Source organism: Zalophus californianus, chromosome 2, assembly GCF_009762305.2.
Source record: "Zalophus californianus isolate mZalCal1 chromosome 2, mZalCal1.pri.v2, whole genome shotgun sequence".
Classification (NCBI taxonomy): Eukaryota; Metazoa; Chordata; class Mammalia; order Carnivora; family Otariidae; genus Zalophus; species Zalophus californianus.
In genome coordinates this window covers 179,182,350-179,204,263 of record NC_045596.1, presented here as the reverse complement: position 1 = coordinate 179,204,263, position 21,914 = coordinate 179,182,350, and the positions used below count along the sequence as shown (strand labels likewise).

At 33.7% G+C, this 21,914-nt stretch overlaps 1 protein-coding gene across 1 annotated transcript in view; it reads left to right on the top strand.

Annotated features, from left to right (window-relative positions):
* Positions 1 to 21,914, top strand: part of SGCZ (sarcoglycan zeta) — a 1,100,701-nt gene that overhangs the window by 723,459 nt on the left and 355,328 nt on the right. The window lies entirely within an intron of this gene.

The window sequence follows — 21,914 nt, the reverse complement described above, 5'->3', positions numbered from 1 at the left end:
ATGATTCCAGTGGATGCTGCTAGAGGGATTTGAAACATCACTTTTGTAGTATCCTTGAAAAGAATACACCTATCAGGAAAACTAGAGCTGGAGCCCAGGTAATTCTGTCCTTAGTGTGCACTTCATAGCTCTCCTCCAAATGATTTTGCCCTGTAGCAATGGCACAGAAATCCATTGTAATGACAGAAATGAGAGGTTTAAACTTTCTGAGAATCTTAAAATAGGTTAATTTAAAATCTCAGTGGTCACTGCGGTATGGTTCTACTGACTGGCACACTTCCTCACATATGAAAGAACTGTTCTGATTCTATAAAGTAGCAGTGGTTACTGAAGGTTGTGATTTCCTGATGATACATTTAACTAAAATTATAGCTGCTTTCAAATTACTACCAATGATACTGAGACACTACTGATAAGGCAGATGACTGTATTTCCACACAGACATTTTCTACTATGCTTTCAGTTAATTCAATACTGCTCATTACCCTTCTGACTCTTTATTTTAGGTTATGCCAACTATAAATCCTATTTCTACATTTCTTTTTTTTTTAATTCCCTTGTGGAGATTGAAATTAAACAAGCATAGCCCACATACTTGCATGCTAAGGAATCACTGTGAATGCCTTTGTAGAGATGATCATGATGATTGCTTGTGAACTGAACCACTCTCACTGACAGAGCTTTAGGTTGTTAGTAAAGATCCTTATTGGGGGATTCAGGCTCTGTGCATCTTGGCTTTATGATATAACCATGACCTTACTGTGCACTTGCAATGGAACCGTTGTCCCCAGTGATTGCCAGATTATGGTGTCCTTTCTGCTTCATTGTTGCTCATGTTAAATATGTAGTTTTATTTTTCACATTTTCAGTTTTTTTTTCTTTTTACTCCAAAAGAGTCCTGGACTAATATATTACATTACATTATGTTACATTATATTAGTTATATATACACCATTATATAATATGTGATATTACCCACATTACATTGTCCACATTACATTGTTCACTTTTGTATATAATATTATAAACTTTTGTTCTCTTTACTCTGATGAGGTCAAGCAATTCAAGGGGAATTCAGTAGTATTTCATTACAGGTACAGATTCTGATCTTTACTGTTAAATACATATCAAAATTATTTTCTGAGTCTCTGCAGGAGGAACTGAGTCCTGGGGAGTTTACCTTAACTGCCCAAACTCAAAAGAGTCTGACACACTAAGAATAATATCAGCTTTTAATTTAGTAACTGGGAGTCTTTCTGGGAGTCTAACCAGGAGATTATTCCTGAAATCATTTTTTTCTACATGTCATGTGATATTTTATGGATATATTTTTAGCTGTCAATGAAATAGCAACTTACAAAAAGTCTATTAATGTTCTAAAATAAAGCAAAGGGAATCTTAGATGTTGGCTACTTAATGGTTTATTGTCTGTTCTAGGAATATATCTGTATAAATAACAAATTCAAGAAATATCATCTTGAATGAAACCCCCATTCCTGGGAACAGTACTGAATAAAAATCTGGCATAATTTTGTTCTATAGATTTCACAAATGCCAGAATATTCTGCCATTGTAACACTAAATTAGGAAAGATATTAAAGATTATTAGTTTATATTTTATATGTTAATTAATTGATACTGTAAACTCTCAAAATATTTTAATAAAGACTTATTTAACAAAAGCTTCTTAGGGTGAATACTTTCAGAGAGGGGTTCTCATCTGTGGCTATGTATGGAAGGATGGAATGTAGCAAGCAAATAGAATTTGAGTTTACTGGGACTGTTGTAAGAATGTACCATGGAGAACATAGCTTAACCAAGAGAAATTCATTGTCTCACAATTTTGGAGGCTACCAGTCTGAAATCATGATATCAGCAAGATTGTTTTCTCCCCATCCCTCCCCTTTCCCCTTCCTTGTCCTCCTTCTTCTTAAGGATTGTTCCCTTCTGAGGCCTTGGGATAGTCTGTTCCATGTTATTCCAAGCTTCTAGAGTTCTTTGTAATGATGTTCTCTCTTCCCTCTATACACACCTGTCTTTGTTCCAAATTTCCCCTTTTATAAAGATACCAGTGATATTGATTTGGGACAACTATAATGACCTTATCTTGACTTGATCATCTGCGAAGCCCCTATTTCCAAGTAAGGTCCAAATAAGGTATTGGAATTTAGAACCTCAACATCTATTTTAGAGGATACAATTTAACCCATAACAAAATGTCTATAATTGAGTGTGATATTGTCCTAAATCTATAAACCTCATGGGTTATTATGAGTGGTTTTTTTCTCTCCCTTCCTTCAGAAGTTGATATTTTGACAAAAGGACCTGTAAGTTATTTTATCCTTATCTAGAAATGACATCAAATGAATGATAAAATCTTTCTAATATGAAAAGATGTCCTTCATGTCATATGATAGAAGTATCAGATTATCAGAAGTAGAAGTAGTTATAAAAAGAGCAGTGAAGGTGAACGTGATAGCAACCAAGAATTACTCAACATGTAGTAGCAAAAGAACAAAGAAGCTCCTTACTGTAGTCTAATGTGGACTTGCTTAACTGGTTGTAAGCAGATCCTTGATTGTTGTTTAATAGAATAGTCAGTAAGATTCTTTATACAGGAGTCTTCTTCCCTAGAATTCTCCTACTCTGTTTGGGCAGCATGGAGCTGTTGACAGGACTTATTTTGCACTCTGATAAACTGAGGAGGCATCAAGGAATACGTCCACTCACTTGTATCTGTTAGTCTGGGATATAATGCATGTGTGTTTGCATGGCAAATAAAATCAACCTTAAATAAAATGCAAGTGGTCATTGTCATTAATGTTTATACTCAGATAAACCTTTTTGTTCTGGTGTACACTAAGCAGGAAGGGATATTCTCATCAATAAGTATGGGGTTCAGCTGTGTGAGCTTACATATCAAATGGGTATATAGTAGTATGGGGAAGAGATGGAGGCTAAACAGACTGGTAGGATGGTGGTAGAACACTAGAGGATACTGTAGTATCTGCCACTTCATCAAGTGAGATCATGGAGTCATATCCAAGGTTGGGGGAGACCAAAATCCTAAGGGGCCAATTCAGGGCCTGGTGGAAAAGCAGTGGCCAAGAGTGGCAGTGGATGAACAAGGTAGCATCCAGAAAGATCATAAGAAAGATGATAAGCATATGTGACACCATGTCTCTCACCATCAAAGATACTAAGAAAAAATTCTAATAACACCTATGAGCTGTGAAAATTTTAATTACTGTTGTTGTAATTGTTGTTATCATTACTACCTCATTCATATAAATAGCCTATGTGCCTGGATATAATCATGGAGTTAGACTTTTCCAAATTTGTTTTGGTCTTTCTTACTTTTATTAGACCCAACAATTCCCATGGACAAAGATAATATCACTGTCCTATTTATTACATTTCTACTCTGTTTTACAAAGCCAGGACTCATGGTTTAGTCTTTTTAGATAGATTATACAGAAATTAAAAGGTAGCTTGAATCTACTAACTGATGCATGAGATCCAGTGTGACAGTTTTACTCCAGCGGAAATTGGCACCTTGTAAGATAATTGTAGTTAAACTGGTCTCTTGGTATCAGAAAAGTGTCTGCCATGCGGTCCTTTCTGATGCTTTCTTAGTATGGCTCCTCATTTTAACCAGTACCAGTGGCCATATACAAGATGTACTTAGCAGCAGAATACTGCAGATGGTGGACCCTTACTCTGTTTTTTAGTAACAAGAGCATCTGGATTCTTGTGCTTTCCTTATTGACATCTTCTTAGCATCTATAGTCCATCTCTTGTCTACTGTTGTAACTGCTACTAGTTCCAGAGAGATTTTAACTTTAATTTGGAATGTAAATTATTGTTATTTGTAGGTTCCCCCTTTTTACAATTTTTTTTCCTCACCCATTTGCAACTATTCTAACATCAAAAAGAAAATTTACTTCTATGAACATGTAAGTGCTTTTGATCTTGAAATGGTGCAAATATGTACAAGTGCATTTCTATTTATGTAAAATGATTAATTTTTGCTAACATGGCCTTGCACGATGGGCCTTGTCAATTATGATTCCCAAAGAGATGGCTGTCAATGATTATGAAATAGTGCAAAGTCTTTGATGACATACACTTCAAAACACTGCCAAGATAAAGCCTGATGGAGTTTTTAACTCCACCAACTAGTTTTTTTTTTTGTTGCTACACTACCAAAGATTGCCCTCCTTTAATTAATCCCTTTGGATGTTGTAACATCTTTCATTGTGGGTCATGTGTGTGAGAAAATGAATGCGTGAATATGTTTAGGTTATGGAAAGTTTAAAGCACATCCCATGAGTTGTAATGTTGTTTGCTTTTCCATGATGTAGTTAGAAAAATCAACTTATTTCATTATTTCATTATTATTAGGTTACTTTTCTCTCAAATAATTAACTTTATATTTTAATAAATTATATCTGGGACTTAATTAGATGTTTGAAATATTAAATTTCCTTTTTACCCATTTTACCCAAAATGACTCATTATTTGTATTTTTGATCATATAAACTCCAAACAAATATTCATGAAGCATCATGGAAAGCCTAGTTATTTTAGAAACAGAGAATCTTGATTTGACTAATGGATTCTGCAACTGTTAGCTGTTGAACTAAAATAAGTCACTTAAATATCTTAGCCTCAGTTGTTGCTTCATGATCCTGGGCTGAGAGAGCATGGGTCTAGAGTCCTTCATGACCTATTTGGCCTATTGTGTAAGATTAATATTCTAATATCCTAAAGAGAATTCACTTCTTATAAGCTTCTTGTATTTTCCGGAAAATGTGGAATATTTCTTGAAAAATTGCTGCAATGTATTATGTATCTTTTCTGTTTTTATCTTTAATTCCATTACTTTCAAAGATCTAAAGCTTTTGCATGAAAATTTCTTAATCTTTTGGTACAAACTACTTTGAAACTAACATAAAATTATAGTTCACTTGGGGTAACGCATATGAAGACTGAATTGCTCTGATCTTGTTAATTTTAAAATATTGTTCTCTTTATGCTTTGGGGAAAAGAATAGTGTAATGGTTCATATTTGTGTTGGTTTTCAAAAAAAAATATGGTCTGATCCTTTATTTTATAATAAGGTGTAGGCTGAATCAAATGCTGCCTGAGTCAGGGGAGCCTAGGGGAGCTCAGATGGTTAAGCATCTGCCTTCAGCTCCAGTCGTGATCCCAGGGTCCTGGGTTCGAGCCCTGCATCCTCAGAGAGCCTGCTTCTCCCTCTGCTCATGCACTTCTGCGTGCTCTCTCTCTCTCTCTATTAAATAAATAAAATCTTTAGGAAAAAAGAATGCTGCCTGAGTCAGCACAATGCAAATGAAAAAAATGGAGCTTTCCTTTACCTCATATTATATCTAATGAAAATCTTATATAAAGGATTCCTTAAATTCTTATACATTAATACCAGATTCATGTATAAAGTAAACATTCTATAAAGCATTTTATAGAATGGTGAACTGCATTTCTAAGTTAACTTATCATTGTTATAGAAAACATACTTCCTGAATATTGTATTAATCACCACCACTAATAATTTAGAATGCTCATATAATTAATAAAACTACATATGTGGAAACTGTACTAATTGTACTCTATTGGTTCAGAAATAATTTTTAGAGATAGTATGTCTGGATATCAAAACCTATATACTATTGTTAGAATAATTCCTGTTTTATAATTTACTATCCAAGTTGAGATTGGAATATTTCTAAACTATACATTATGTTTGTTTCACCTGATTTACTTGAACTGTGTCTCAAATTAGGGTAAAGGAATATAAGTAGAGTTTATAGCTTAACTAGGCAATACCATGATTATTATAACTGGGAAGAGTATTTACCACATGATGAAGAATAAATATTAGTGTTCGCCATATAAGAATAGATACAGCTAATCATTTTCAACGGTGTAACATTATTATTTATATATTTATATCAAAGTTTACATCCCAGAAGAACTTAAACTTATGAAAAAACAATTAGAAAGTAAACATTCCTGTCTTTATTGATTGCATAGAGATCTCACAAAAATGATAAACATGTAATTTCTTAATATATAAATTGCATTAGAAAAATAAATCCGAATCCAAACATCAATGCAAGTAGTAGACATGCTAAAAAATATGAAAGAGATTAAGATAAATCTGTGGACTGGTTCCCGACGGTATCTTTCACTTACTGGGTTACTTAAGCTTTCAAAGTTTCATGTATCCATCATAGGACCTAGTTGACACTTAAGATGAATTGATCAGTCTCAATCATATCTAGATTTAGGAGTTAAGTGCACTAAATCTAAGGTATACCAAAAAAATGGAAATTCATATTTTGTTTTATATATATTAAATGACATAAAGAAATTGTGAGAATGAGAGAAATATCTTGATTAGAGTGGTAGTTACATAAGAATAAATTTTGTAAAACTTCAATAATATATGCAATTAAGTTCTATGCATCTTATCTTAAATCAAATTTTAATTGGTATATATACATTTAAAAACTAAAAATTCTATGACAACTGATGGATTAGATTGGAATTTTGTTGAGGTAAACATATTGTAAAATTAGAATCATGAAGACTCAGTAAGATGAAATAAGTGCTGATGTTTTGGTAAGGACTTTAAAAACAAACTTTTTATTTTGAGATAATTGTAGATTCTCAGGCAGTTAAAAGAAATAATTCCTGTATCCTCTATCCAGTCCCCTACAACTGTAGCATCTTTCAATTTTATAAATATCTCACTAGGATATTGACATTGATACAATCATGTTGCTGAACATTTCCATCAAGACCAGGATCATTGTGTTGCACTTTTATAACTGTGCATATTTCTATACCCCTATTAACCCCTGATCTTTTCTTCATTTCAACAATTTTATCACCTCAGGCATATAAATGGAATCATATGGTAAGTAACCTTTGGGATTGGATTTTTTTTTAACTTGGCATAATTCTCTGGTGGTTTATCCAAGTTATTGTATGTATCAATAGTGGGCTTTTTTTTTATTGATGAATAGTATTAAGTGGTATGGATATATCACGGTTTGTTTAACCAGTTATCCATTGAAAGAGATCTGAGTTGTTTCTACTTTTCGCTGTTGTGAATAAAGCTGTTATAAACATTAAAATACAGATTCGTATGGGAAGATAAGCTTTTATTTCTCTGGGATAAATACCTAAGAGTGCAAATGCTGGGTTGTATGATAATCACATGTTGAAAAACAAACTTTTTTCCACAGCGACTTGACCATTTTACATTCCCATTTATAATGTGCGAGTGATCTATTTCTTCCTCATTCCCACCAGCATTTGGTGTTTGTTGCCTGTAGCTTTTCTAAATAGGTGTGAAGTGATATCTTATTGTGGTTTTAATTTGCATCATGGCTAATGATGTTGATCATCTCTCCTTTGTTCAACATTCACTATTTGAATATCCTCTCCAGAGAAATGTCTGTTCATGTGTTTTGTTTATTTTCTAATTAGATTGTTTCTATGCTGGTGAGTTTAAGAGTTCTTTATATATGCTATACACTTAGTCCTTTGTTGGATATGTGGCACATGAATATTTCTACAAATATTTCCCTGGGTATCTTTTTATCCTCTTAACAGAATTTTCACATCTTTTGGTGAAGTCCAATTTATTAATTTTCCTTTATGGATTGTTTGTTGTCAAATTTGAGAACTCATTTTCTAGTCTCATATTGTGAAGATTCCTATGACTTTATCTAAACTTCTGTTGTTTGGCATTTTACATTTAAGTTCAAGATCCATTTTGTGTTAGTTTTGTATAAGGTGTGAGACATAGGCCAGTTTTTTTTTTAAGATTTATTTATTTATTTGTTTATTTATTTATTTGTGATAGGAGAGCGAGAGCAAGAGAAAGAAAAGAGAGAGCATGCGAGCAAACATGAATGAGGGAGGGGGTACAGAGGGAGAGGAAGAAGCAGACTTTCCACTGAGCGGGGAGCCCTGTGTGGGGCTCAATCCCAGTACCCTAGGGTCATGACCTGAGCTGAAGGCAGAGGCTTAACTGACTGAGCCACCTAGGTGCCCTAGGCCACTTTTTAAAAGTTAATTCATTTTGACTGGTGTGAGATGATATCTGATTGTGATTTTGATTTTCATTTCCCTGATGCTGAGTGATGTTGAGCACTTTTTCATGCGTCTGTTGGTCATTTGCATGTCGTCTTTGCAGAAATGTCTGTTCATGTCTTCTGCCCATTTCTTGATTGGATTATTTGTTCCTTGGGTGTTGAGTTTGTTAAGTTCTTTATAGATTTTGGATACTAGCTCTTTATCTGATATGTCATTTACAACAATCTTCTCCCATTCTGTCAGTTGTCTTTTTGTTTTGTTGACTGTTCCTTTGCTGTGCAAAAGCTTTTATCTTGAAGTCCCAATAGTTCATTTTTGCCCTTTCTTCCCTTGCCTTTGGTGATGTGTCTAGGAAGAAGTTGCTGCAGCTAAGGTCGAAGAGGTTGCTGCCTGTGTTTTCCTCAATGATTTTGATGGACTCCTGTCTCACATTTAGGTCTTTCATCCATTCTGAGTCTATTTTTGTGTGTGGTGTAAGGAAATGGTCCAGTTTCATTCTTCTGCACGTGGCTGTCCAATTTTCCCAACACCATTTGTTGAAGAAACTGGCATTTTTTCCATTGGTTATTCTTTCCTGCTTTGTTGAAGATTAGTTGACCATAGAGTTGAGGGTCCATTTCTGAGTTCTCTATTCTGTTCCATTGATCTTATGTGTCTGTTGTTGTGCCAGTACCCTACTTTCTTGATGATTACAGCTTTGTTAATAGCGTTTGAAGTCCAGAATTGTGATGCCACTAACTTTGGTTTTCTTTTTCAACATTCTTCTGGCTATTTGGGGTCTTTTCTGGTTCCATACAAATGCTAGGATTATTTTTTCCATTTCTGTGAAAAAAGTTGATGATATTTTGATAAGGATTGCATTAAATGTGTAGATTGCTCTAGGTATCATAGACATTTTCACAATATTTATTCTTCCAATCCATGAGCATGGAATGTTTTTCCATTTCTTTATGTCTTCCTCAATTTCTTTCATGAGTATTCTATAGTTTTCTGAGTACAGATCCTTTGCCTCTTTGGTTAAATTTATTCCTAGGTATCTTATGGTTTTGGGTGCAATTATAAATGGGGTCAACTCCTTAATTTCTCTTTCTTCTGTCTCGTTGGTATATAGAAATGCAACTGATTTCTGTGCATTGATTTTATATCCTGCCACTTTACTGAATTCCTGTATGAGTTCTAACAGTTTTGGGATGGAGTCTTTTGGGTTTTCCACATAAAATATCATATCATCTGCAAAGAATGAGAGTTTGACTTCTTTGCTGATTCAGATGCCTTTTATTCCTTTTTATTGTCTAATTGCTGAAGCTAGGACTTCTAGTACTATGCTGAACAGCAGTGGTGATAGTGGACATCTCTGCCATGTTCCTGACCTTAGGGGAAAAGCTCTCAGTTTTTCCCAATTGAGAATGATATTTGCTGTGGGTTTGGAGAACCTTCCTACACTGTTAGTGGAAATGCAAGCTAGGGCAGCCACTCTGGAAAACAGTATGGAGGTTCCTCAAAAAGTTGAAAATACAGCTACCTTTGTGACCTAGCAATTGCACTACTGGGTATTTACCCCAAAGATACAAATGTAGTACTCTGAAGGGGTACCTGCACCCCAATGTTTATAGCAGCAATGTCCACAATAGCCAAACTATGGAAAGAGTCCAGCTGTCCATCCACAGATGAATGGATAAAGAAGATGCGGTATACACACACACACACACACACACACACACACAATGGAACATTATGCAGCCATCAGAAAAATGAAATCTTGCCATTTGCAATGACGTGGATGGAACTAGAGGGTATTATGCTAAGCGAAATAAGTCAATCAGAGAAAGACAATTATCATATCTCACTGTTATGTGGAATTTGAGAAATGAGGCAGAGGATCATAGAGGAAGAGAGGAAAAATGAAACAAGATGAAACCAGAGAGGGAGACAAACCATAAGAGACTCTTAATCTCAGAAACAAACTGGGGGTTGCAGGAGTGGAGGGTAGTGGGAGGGATGGGGTGGCTGGATGATGGACATCGGGGAGGGTATGTGTTACACAATGTGTATTGTGTAAGACTGATGAATCACAGACCTGTACCCCTGAAACAAATACTACATTATATGTTGATTAAAAAAAAGTTAATTCATTTATGTTTGTAGCCTATGGATGTCCACTTGCCACAGCACCATTGTTGAAAAGTCTATCTTTTCTCTATTTAGTTGCCTTTCACCTTTGTCAGAAAATCAGTTTGGCATGTTTGTGTAGCTCTATTTCTGGGGGGGTTCTCTGTCATGGTTCATTGATTTATTGTTCTTTCCCCCCAGTGATACCACTCAGACTTTGTTAATGGAGCTATATACTAACTTTTGAAATCAGACTGATTCCTCCCAGCTTATTCTTCTATGTCAAAACTGGTTTAGCTATTCTAAAATCTTGTGTTACTCGTATATTTTAGAATAGTAATGTATATATCTCCACAAATCTTCCTGGGATGTGATAGAAATTTTGTTAATTTGTGGAGAATTTACATCTTTAATGTTGTCTTTCTATTCATAGACATTGGCATATCTCCCCATTTATGTAGATCTGTCTTACTTTTCTTCTTCAGCAGTTTTGTATTTATCAGAATAGAAATTCAGTACATGTTTTGTTAGATTTACAACTATTTCAATTTTTGTTTAGTGATTATTAAATCACAGTGTATTTTTATTTTTAGCACCTACATATTCATTGCTAATACACAGAAATATGATTTTTGAATGCTTATCTTATATCCTAAAACTTTGCTAACGACTGCAGGTCACAATATTATTGGTGCTATGATTTTTTTTAATTTCTTAAACTTTTCTACATAAGCAATCGTGTCATCCACAAACAAAACAGTTATATTTCTTCTTTTCCCATCTGTAGGACTTTATTTACTTGTCTTTTGTATTGCACTGGTTAGAGTGTCCAATACTATCTTGAATAAGAATGTGAGAGTGACCCTGCTTACTGCATTCCATATATTAGGAGGAAAGCAATCTTTCACCATTAAGTATAAGTTTTCTGTAAATACTGTTTATCAAGTTAAGGTAGTCACCCATATGTTCTTATTTTTCTGAGAGATATAATCATGAATGTGGGTTAAATTTTGCCAAATGCTTCATTTTTTCTGCCTTAATTCATATGATCATATAATTCTTCTGTAGCTAATATTATAGATTACATTGATTTTCAAATATGAAACAAACCTTTCTAGTTTAGAATAAGTTTTGCTTGGTCCTGTGTATATGTCTTTTTATATGTTACTAATTCTACTTACTAATATTTTGTTAAATATTATGTTTATTTATATTTAGGGAACTATTGAACAGTTGTTTTCATTTTCATTTTTTATTGTCCTTATCTGATTTTGATATCAGGGTAATATTAGAGTCATAAAATAAATTGAGAAGTATCTGCTCTTCTATTTTCTGATAGAAATTGTGTAAATTTTATGTTAATTCTTTCTTATGTGCTTAGTAAAATTTCCCACTGAATCCATGGAGCCAGGATATATATGTATTTTTTAAGTTTTAAAATGATGGATTTAATGTCCTTAATGATTATAACACTGAATAGTTTATAATCCTATAAATATAATAATCACATCATATTAATTATATAGTGGTTGTCTATTTTAACCAGGTTTTCATATTTATATGTGATAGCATATCATATTATAATATGATTAAGTTACTCACAGTATTCTCTTTTTATTCTTTTGATACCTTCAGGGACAGTAGTGACACACTCTTTCATTCCTGATCTTGGTAATTTGTATCTATTCTTTCCCTTTTATCAGTTTCTTAGAAGTTTATCAATTTCATTAATCTTTTCAAAGAGTCAGCTCTTTTCTTCCAGTCTTTTTTCTATTTTCATTTTCATTCATGTCTTCTCTTATTGTCATTATTTCTGTTTTGCTTCATGAGGTTTGTTTTGTTCTTTTTATAAGTTCTTGAGTTGGGAGCTCAGATAATTGACAATTGTTCTTTTTTTCTAATAAATGTATTTAGTGCTATAAATTTCCCTTTCAGCAGTGTTTTAGCTGTGTCTCACAAATTTTGATATGTTGTATTTTCTTTTTCATTCAACTCAATGTATTTTTAGCTTTCCTTTGGAAATTCATCTTTGAACCATGGGCTATTTAAATTGTGCTATTTTACTTCCTAATGTTTGAAGATTTTTCTATCTTCTTTCTCCTATTGATTTCTATTAGATTCCATTGTTTTCAGAAAATACATTATCTTTAAGATCACAATGCCTTTAAATTCAGTAAAGTTTGTGTTATGATCCAAGATACAGCTTAATTGGGTATCTGTTCTGTGAACACGTGAAAAGAACATATATTTTGTTGTTGGGTCGTGTGTCATATGAATGTCAAAGAAATCCCTTTGGTTGATGATGTTGTTGAGTTTCTTCATATATTGGTTGATATTCTGTCTAGTTGTTCTATCAGTTGTTGAGAGAAAGATATTGAAATCTCCAAAAATAATTGTGGGTTTGTCTTACTCTTTTCAAATCTCACAATTTTAACTTCAGATATTTTAAATCTCTGTTGTTTTATGTATACATATTTCAGATTGCAATGTCTTTTGGCTTCACTGCCCCATTTATCATTATATAATTCCCCTTTTCATTCTGGTAATTCTCCTTGAAATCTACTTTAGCTGATATGAATTTAGCCACTCCAGCTCTTCTGAATAATGTTTGTATAATGTATCTTTTTCATCCTTTTCTTTTCAAACTGCCCATATTATCATTGCTGTGAGTTTCTCATAGACAACATACTGTTGAATAATGTTTTTTTTTTAATTCACTCTGCTAATCTGTGTCCTTTAATAGGTATATTTAGACAATTTACATTTAATGTAATAATTAGTACATTAGTACTTACATCTGTTCACTTAATTTTTGCTTTTTCTCTTTGTTTTTTCCTTGTTAACTTCTTCCTCAATTCCCATAAGCTACTTATTTTATTTTAGAATTCCATTTTGATTTACCAATAATGTCTCATTATTTTTGTATAGAACTTTTTAGTGGTTGCAGTTGGTAATACATTATATAACTGTGAGTGTTCATAATACACTGTGTTGGTATTTTACCAATTAGAGTGAAGTATAGAAACCTTACCTCTCTCTGCTTCCTCTTAATTTCTGTCATTTTTATTGTAACAATCTTAAATATTTTTCTCTAGAACAATATTAAATGGTTTATTTTTTCAATATTTTATTTATTTATTTGAGAGAAGGAGAGCAAGTGTGTGAGAGAGAGAGTGTACACAAGAAGGGGGAGGGGGGACAAGCAGACTCCCCACTGAGCAGGGAGCCAATATGGGGCTCCATCCTAGGACCCCAGGATCACAACCTGAGCCAAAGGCAGACCCTTAACCTACAGAGCCACCTAGGTGCCCCTAAGTGGTTTAGAATCATATTAGTGGATTATAATTTTTACTTTATCAATCAAGCATGATTTGGAAGCCTGAAAAGGAGAGGAAAATTCTATTGTATTTACTCATATTTTTGCTTGTCATTTTTTTTCTTTCTTCTTGATGTTCCTGGGATTATTGACTGAAGTTCCTCTCTTGCTAATGTAACTTTTTATTCATTATTTTATTTTTAAGAGAACTTTCTTTAGCCATTCTTTTAGAGAATTTCTATGGGGACAAATTGTCTGATTTTCCCTTCTTCTGAATCTGTCTTTATTTCCCCTTATTTACTGAAGGATAGTTTCATTAGATACAGGCTTTTGAATTAATAATTTTATTTTTTTTTCTTTTCCTCTTAGCATGTTAAAATGTTTGTATCTCTTCTTTCTGCCCACTGTAGTTTCTGATAAATCCATTGTCATTTGAAATATTTTTCCCCTATGGGTAAGGTGTCATTTCTCTCTCACTGCTTTACTTTCATTTCTTTCCTTCGTCTTTAGCTTTCAGAAGTTTGGATAATCTGTATGTTGGTGTGGATTTTGGGGGGTCTCTAGTTTCAAGATTTAGCTTCTTGAATCTGTAAATTTATTTTTGATCAAATTTGAGAATTTTTTGGCATCATCACCATGTACTTTTTAAGCCCCTTTTTTTTTCTTCTCCTTCAAAGATTCCCAATAACACAAATGGTTCATATTGTACTATCATTCCACAGGTCCCTGGGCTCTGTTAGTTTTTTTTGTTCTTCTTAGTATATTCTCTCTCTTTTTTAGATTTAGGAATTACTGTTGTTCTATACTATGGTTTACTGATTCTTTCATTTGATCCCTTAATTCTGCTGCTAAGCCCTGGCACTGAGTTTTTATTTCACTTACTATATATTTTTTTTTTTTTTAGTTCTAAAATTTCCATCAGATCCTTCTTTATGCCTTCTATTTCTTTCACTTTCATTTGTTTCAAATATATATATCTATATATCTCTCTCTATATATAGATATATAGATATATATAGGAATATATATATCTATCTATATATAGATATATATATGCTCATTTGAGCATTTTTTATGGTTACTGCTTTAAAATCTTTGTCAGATTGGGGCAGTGGGTGGCTTAGTTACTTAAGCACCCATCTATTGATTTTGACTCAGCTCATGATCTCATTGTTATGGGATCAAGCCCCATGTTGGGCTCCACACTGGGTGTGGAGCCTGCTTAAGATTCTCTCTCTCCCTCTCCCCTTCCCTTTCTTCCTCCTCTAAAAAAAAATAATAATAATAAAATAAAATCTTTGTCAGATAATTCTGACATCTCTGTCATCTCAGTGTTGGCATGGTTGTTTTTCATTCAGTTTGACAATGTACTGGTTCTTGTTGTGATGAATATTTTCTACTGAATCCTGGACATTCTGCGTATTATGTTATGGAACTGTGGATCTTGCTTAAACTTTCTCTTTTAGCTAGCTTCCTTTGACACTATCCCGTTAGGAAAAGGATGGGATGGGGTGTTTTGTTACTACCAGGTGGAGATAGATGTTCTGTTCCTCACCCAGCATCTGCTTGCACCTTAGGGGTGATATTTTTACCACTGGGTGATGCTCTAAGACCTGACTCTTCCTAAGTCTCCTCTGACACAACCTCACTGGGGAAGGGCAGAGACTCTTCACCATTGCCAAATAGGCATAGAAGTCTAGGCTTTCCACATAGTCTCTCCAGATTCTGTTTGTGGGGACAGGAACTGGAGAGGGAGGGCCTTGTTCCTGCTTGTGGTGAGCCTTGGCTCTCTAGTTGGTCTTTTCTGACACCACCCAGCAGGGAGGAGAGAAGGTGGTATTTGTTTCTTTATAGTCTAGTATAGGTGGAAACTCTGGGCTCCCCATTTGGCCTTTGCTGCCATGGGTGTGTCACCAGTGTGTATTTTTGTGTGTGTGATTTTGACTGGAGTAGAGATATTATTATCTATTTTTTTTTTTTCTCTTTTGCTAGGCTATCCTTTCGGTTGTTCTTTGGGTATAGAGAGGAATATTTTGGGAATATGTTTTTGACCACGGCTGTCTTTTTATACAAATCATTTAGATGTGAAATGTCAAGTAATACTGAAATCGTTTTTAAAGTACTAGAAATATCTGGAAAATAAAGGAATATCTGAGGAAAGATTGTGTCTGTACCAGAGATATTTGAAAGTATTTCATTTTATATTAAAGCAATGTCTTGGATTTTAAAATGAAGAGCTTTGAAATGGCAAGGTCAGTGAGAGTAGAATGGTCAACCTGCAATGCTAAAGGTTGTCTTCATCTCTTTGAGTCATGCTTTTACAAAATTATTATTACAGGATTTTAGGCAGCATTTGCAGTTTTCAGCAATTTCTCCTGCGAGCCAGCTCTAACAATTTCACTTTAAATAATCATGAACAGCACAAGTAGCCCCAGATATTCCCTCCATGTGTTGCATAATTGCTTTTCAGTACCTATTCAATTATCCATATTTAGAGGGCTTTTCCTTTTTTTATATTTTTAAATTAGAGATACATCTTGATTTGCATTGCAGTTGTCAACACACCAGTGAAAGAGAATACTCCTAAACCTTAACCCTTAAGCAGCAGCAAGTCAATTGGCCTGCTAAATGATAATAAAATATAATGTAATGTAATATAATATATATTCCTGATTTTATATATGTATATTCCTAATCATATATCCATATATTCCTAATTATAATATAATATAAATTCCTAAGTCAAGGAATTATCAGATGGAAAATTTCCAAAAACCTATTAAAAAAACTTAAACTTGTATTTTTCAAACACATCTTTTCATTAAGAATTGTTCCCTTTAACAGATGAATAAGATTTAGAGGTAGCGCCCACAACAGGGGGGATGCAAATCCTTTGTCCTTGATGTCACAAAGGGGCTCATCATGCCCCTAGGCAGGATTAATCCTTGACATCTATAACCTCTGCAGAAGATGCTTTGTAAAAGGTCCTCTGTCTTAATTACCTCTTGTCTTCTGAGATTTACAAAAATTCTTTTTGGATTATAAAGGTTTTTTTTTTTTAATTTTAAAATCGTAGCTATAATGCTGTATATATATATATATATATATATATGTACATATATATGAGGTATTTTTAAAAGAAAAAGAAGATGCCTCTTTTGGAAGTTCATTATAATACCATCTATGTCATTGAAAAAATGTTTCTTTTATAACACATGATAGGCAAATAGTTTTGTAAAGGAGAATATAGTGTTAAGGTATAATTACAGTCATGGTTTTCTAATTATTAATTAATTTAGTATTGCAGTAATATTCTGGCTGTTTTTCAGAGAAATTTATTTAATTTTTAAACAATAAATATTGATGAAAAATTTTGTTTCAATCTCTTGAAATACCTGATGGAATAGGGTGGTTTATATTGTTCAAGCTTTATTGGAGTATAACTGACAGATAAAATTGTATAAATGTAAGGTTTATGATGTGATGATTTGGTATACTTATATACTGTTAATTGATTATCACAATAAAGTCAATTAATGCATCTATCATCTCACATAGTTACCTTTTGTGTGTATGTGTGGTGAGAACATTTGAGATCAACTCTCTTGGCAAATTTCTAGCGTCCAATACATTATTGTCAACTATAGTCATCAAGTTATACATTAGATCCCAAACCTTATTTATCTTACAATTGAAGGTTTGTACACTTTGGCCATTTCCCCTTTTCCCCAACTCCCCAGCACCTGGCAACCACCATTTTACTCTGTGAGTTTAACATTTTTAGGTATCACATACAAGTGAGATTCTATAGTATTTGTCTTTCTCTGACTTATTTCACTTACTATAATTCTCATATGTTCATCTATGTTGTCACAATTGGCAAGATTTTCTTATTTTTTATGGCCAAACAACTTTCCATTTATATATATCATTTTATTTTTCAACAGACACTTAGATTGTTTCCATATCTTAGATATTATAAATAATGCTGCAATAACTGATATGCAGATATCTCTTTGAGATAGTGTTTTCATTTCCTTTGGATATATCCTGAGGAGTGGGAATACTGCATCATATGGAAGTTCTGTTTTTAATATTTTTGAGAAAAATCCATAGTCTTCCAAAATGTATTGTACCAGTTTGCTTTACCCTCAACAGTGAGTTATGTGTTCTCTTCCTCCACATCCTTGCCAACACTTGTTATCTCTTGTCCTTTTGATAATAGCCATTCTAACAGGTATGAGATGATATCTAATCTAAATCCTTATCAGATATATAGCTTGTATTTTCTCCTGTTCCATAGGATACCTTTTCATTTTGATTGTTTCCTTTCATATACAGAAGGTTTTTAGTTTGTCATATCCCCCACTTGTTTATTTTTACTCTTTTTGCTTATGCTTTGGTGTCGTATCCTAAAAATTATTGCCAAGATCAATGTAAAGGATTTTTTCCATATGTTTTCTCATAGGAGTTTTATGGTTTCAGATCTTACATTTAAGTCTTTAGTCCATTTTGAGTTATTTTTTGTGAGAGGTTTAAGATGGGGGACCAACTTCATTCTTTGGCATGTAGATATTTAGTTTTCCTAGCACCCTACATCAAAGAGACTGTCTTTCTCCCCTTGAGTATTCTTGGCTCCTTTGTCAAATATTAGTTGACTCTATGTGCATGGGTCTGTTTTTGGACTTTAATTCTGTTCCTTTGACACTGTTCCACTGTCTATATTTGTTCCAGAACCAAACTGTTTTGATTATGATAGCTTTGTAACATAATTTGAAATCAGGAAGTATGATGCCTCCAGATTTGTTCTTTCTCAGGATTGCTTTGGCTCTTTCAGGTATTTTGTGGGTAATATGAACTTTAGGATAATTTTTTTCTTATCTTAAAAATGCCATTGGAATTTTGATAAGGATTTTATTGACTCTATAGATGGCCTTGAGTAGTGTGGACATTTTCACAACATTTATTCTTATGAAACATGGACATGGGAAATTTTTTCATTTATTTGTATCTTATTTCTTTTTTTTTTTAAAGATTTTATTTATTTATTTAATTGACAGAGAGAGAGAGAGACAGCGAGAGAGGGAACACAAGCAGGGGGAGGGTCAGAGGGAGAAGCAGGCTTCCCGCGGAGCAGGGAGCCCGATGCGGGGCTCGATCCCAGGACCCTGAGATCATGACCTGAGCTGAAGGCAGTCGCTTAACCAACTGAGCCACCCAGGTGCCCCTGTATCTTATTTCTTTCTTTCATCAATGTCTTATTGTAAAAACTACACCAAAAAGTGTACAGATGTTTCATCTCCTTGGTTAAATTTATTTAAAATCTTAAACTTTATTTAAAGATTTTATTTCAATAATCAGTAATACATTATCTATTATTTAAATTTATTCCTATATATTTATTGTCTTTCATGATATTGTAAATAGAATTTATTTATTTATTTTTTAAATTTTATGTATTTATTTGAGAGAGAGTGAGAGAGAGAGAGAGGCAGAGGGAGAGGGAGAAGCAGGCTGCCTGCTGAGTAGGGAGCCCAACACGGGGGTCAATACCACAACCTTGGGATCATAACCTAAACTGAAGGCAGACACAACTGACTGTGCCACCCAGGTACCCCTTTTTATTTATTCTTTCTGAGATAGTTCATCCTTAATTTATAGAAATGTAGCCGATTCTCATATGTTTCTTTTGTTTCCTGCAATTTTACTGAATTTGTTTATTCTAACAGCGTTTTGGTGGAGTCTTTAGGATTTTCTATATATCATATCATGTCATCTGCAAAGAGAGACAGTTTTACTTCTTCCTTTCCAATTTTGGATGTTTTTTATTTCTTTTTTATGCCTGATTGTTTTGTCTAGGACTCCCAATATTATGTTGAATAGTAGTGGTAGGAATGGACATTGTTGTCTTATTTCTGATCTTAGAAGAAAAGCTGAACACTTTTGATGTTAGGTGATGAATTATGATGTTGAGTATGATGTTAGTTGTGGGCTTGTCACATAAGGTCTTTATTATGTTAAGGTACATTCCTTCTATACATAATTTATTGAGTTCTATCATGAAAAGATCTTGAATTTTGTCAAATGCTTTTTTTCTTCATCAACTGAGTTGACCATATGATTTTACTCCTCCGTTTTATTAATATGGTGTATCGTATTTACTGTTTCTCCCATGTTGAATCATTTTTACATCTCAGGAATTGATCCTACTTGATCATGGGGTATGATCTTTTTTTATTATTATTATTATGTTATGTTAATCACTATACATTACATCATCAGTTTTTGATGTAGTGTTCCATTATTCATTGTGTATAACACCCAGTGCTCCATGCAGAACGTGCCCTCCTTAATACCCATCACCAGGCTAACCCATCCTCCCTTCCCCCTCCCCTCTGGAACCCCCAGTTTGTTTTTCAGAGTCCATCGTCTCTCATAGTTTGTCTCTCCCTCCAATATCCCCCCTTCATTCTTCCCCTCCTGCTGTCATCATCATCTTCTCCTCCTCCTCCTCCTCCTCCTTCTTCTTCTTTTAACGTATAATGTATAATTTGTTTCAGAGGTACAGGTTTGTGATTCAACAGTCTTACACAATTCACAGCGCTCACCATAGCACACACCCTCCCCAATGTCTATCACCCAGCCACCCCATCCCTCCCACCCCCCACCACTCCAGCAACCCTCAGTTTGTTTCCTGAGATTAAGAGTTCCTCATATTGGTATGATCCTTTTTAATATACTTTTAAAATTCCATTGGTAGTATGTAGAATATATTTGAATCTATTGTTATAAGGGGTATTGGCCTCTTCTTTTCTTATACTATCCTTATCTGGCTTTATTATTAATCAGTGTAATGCTGGCCTCATAAAATGAGAAAAGAAATGTTCTTGTCAGTTTTCTGGAAGAGTTTGAGAAATATTAGTATTACTTCTTTTTTTATTTTATTATGTTATGTTAATCAGCATACCTTACATCATTAGTTTTTTTTTCTTTTTTTTTATTATGTTATGTTAATCACCATACATTACATCATTAGTTTTTGATGTAGTGTTCCGTGATTCATTGTTTGTGCATAACACCCAGTGCTCCACGCAGAACGTGCCCTCTTTAATACCCATCACCAGGCTAACCCATCCCCCCACCCCTCCCCTCTAGAACCTTCGGTTTGTTTCTCAGAGTCCATATTCTCTCATGGTTCGTCTCCCCCTCCGATTTCCCCCCCTTCATTCTTCCCTTCCTGCTATCTTCTATTATTATTATTATTATGTTATATTAATCCCCATACATTACATCATTTTTTAAACATATACTGTATTATTTGTTTCAGAGGTACAGGTCTGTGATTGAACAGTCTTACACAATTCACAGTGCTCACAAAAGTGCATACCCTCCCCAAGGTCTATCACCCAGCCACCCCATCCATCCCACCTTATTTAAAGGTTTGGTAGAATTCATTAGTGAAGCTATGTGGTCATGGGCTTTTCTTTCTTGGGAGGTTTTTGTTTACTGATTCGATGTCCTTAGTCATTATTGATGTGTTCAAATTTTCTATTACTCCATGATTTAGTCTTAGTGGGTTTTATGACTGTAGGGATTTATCCATTTTGTTAAGTTTGCCCAAGTTGTTGACCTATAATTGTTTATAATAGTCTCTTATCATCCTTTGTGTTTCTGCTGTATCAATTGTAATGTATGCTATTTCATTTATAATTTTATTTATTTGAATCCTCTCCTTTTTTTATTGATGAGTCTAGCCAGCAGTTCGTGAATTTTGTTTATCTCCTCAAAAAAACAACTCTTAGTTTCATTGATTTTTTCTATTTCTGTCTATTCTGTATTTCATTTATTTGTACTATAATCTTTATTCTTATTCTTCTGCTAATCATTGTTCTTTTGTTCTTCTTTTTCTAGGTTCTTTTTTGTGGGTAAATTGTAATTTTTTTATTGGAAAACAAATATACAACTTGGAATGGATTTAAGGCAAATTGTGCCATAGGCAGATTTTCTTTAAGTGGCTAAACAAAGTTTAAAAAGCAAGTAACAATAAAAGAAAATGTTTCTGGTTATAGGACCAGCAGTACAAAAAAATAGTGTACGAGTGCCTGGATAATACACCCATTTTGCAATAGTGCAACTTTTAAGTACATATTGTTGACTGTCCATAGTCCACGCAGAGTTACAACTCCATACTTCAACAACAACATGCTGACAGTTCCTAAAGAAAACTACTTTAAAAAAAGGCATAACCCAGATGTTCCCTCATTTGACCAACTCCATCTAAGTTTAGATGTGCAGAAGGGCTTAGATATATCCAGAGTAAGCCACATGCAACATGTTACTTGATCAATTTTCTAAAATA